The following is a 971-nucleotide window of genomic DNA, read 5'->3' as shown; positions in this document are numbered from 1 at the left end:
GCCTGGTCCAAGTCTGGCTGCAAAAAGCTGAGGCTGGACGAGGTGGGTGTGATGGACGAGGTGCTGGACCCACTATACAAGCCTTCATCCTGGAGGTTATTGCCAAGCATGGCTAGTTGGCCCGTGTGCTCTGCAACAAGGACCGCTTCACGCTCAAGTCCTCTGTGTACCTGTCGTGCCTGTTCCCCAACTCCAAGTTCCTGCTCATGGTACATGATGGCCGGGCCTCCGTGCACTCCATGATCATATGCAAGGTTACCATCACTGGCTTCAATCTCAGCAACTACCACGACTGCCTCAAGTAGAACAAACCATCGAGGTTATGTATGCACGGTGCATGGAGGTGGGCAGAGACAAGTGTCTGCCCCTGTACTACAAACAGCTGGTGTTGCACCTGCGGCACCTCCTCAAGCTCATCCTTCACTTCCTGGGCATCACCTAGAGTGATACTGTTTTGCACCACGAGGACCACATTGGCAAGCTTGGTGGTGTCTCTCTGTCTAAGACAGGTCATCAAGTCAGGTGATCAAGCCTGTGAACTTGGAAGCGCTCTCCCAGTGGACTGGCCACATCCCTAGGGATGTGGTGCGGGACGTGACCCAGATCAACCCCATGCTGGCTTGACATAGCTATTACCCCTATGCAAACCCACCTAACTAAGGCAACCCTGACCCCATTGTCATCAATAACATACACTGGGTCTTGAAATGTTACTATAAAACACCAGTCAATCTGAACGGATATTTTTAGGTGAACCAGAACAGCATCTCCTTCCACTTAGAAAACTCATGATTTCCAGATCTCTGCAAATGGCTTTGTTTCCAAGAAGAGGAGAAACTTCATTCAAGTAGAAATTAAACCTCTAATTCAAGCATATTGCTTGCTATTAATTGCCACAACAGGACTGCTATGAGACCTATTTGTATATGTTTGCAAAGCTGAATCATTGAAAACATACCGTGAAACTCTTT

General features: G+C 48.6%; 1 pseudogene; it reads left to right on the top strand.

Annotated features, from left to right (window-relative positions):
- The first annotated feature begins 3 nt into the window (after nucleotides 1–3).
- On the top strand, nucleotides 4–792 carry LOC110595000 (annotated as a pseudogene).
- The last annotated feature ends 179 nt before the right edge of the window (nucleotides 793–971 follow it).

This window comes from Carlito syrichta, unplaced genomic scaffold, assembly GCF_000164805.1.
Source record: "Carlito syrichta isolate Samal-C Ts95f unplaced genomic scaffold, Tarsius_syrichta-2.0.1 Scaffold211058, whole genome shotgun sequence".
Taxonomy (NCBI): domain Eukaryota; kingdom Metazoa; phylum Chordata; class Mammalia; order Primates; family Tarsiidae; genus Carlito; species Carlito syrichta.
The sequence above is the reverse complement of the archived record's forward strand: the minus strand, read 5'-3'. Positions and strand labels throughout refer to the sequence as shown.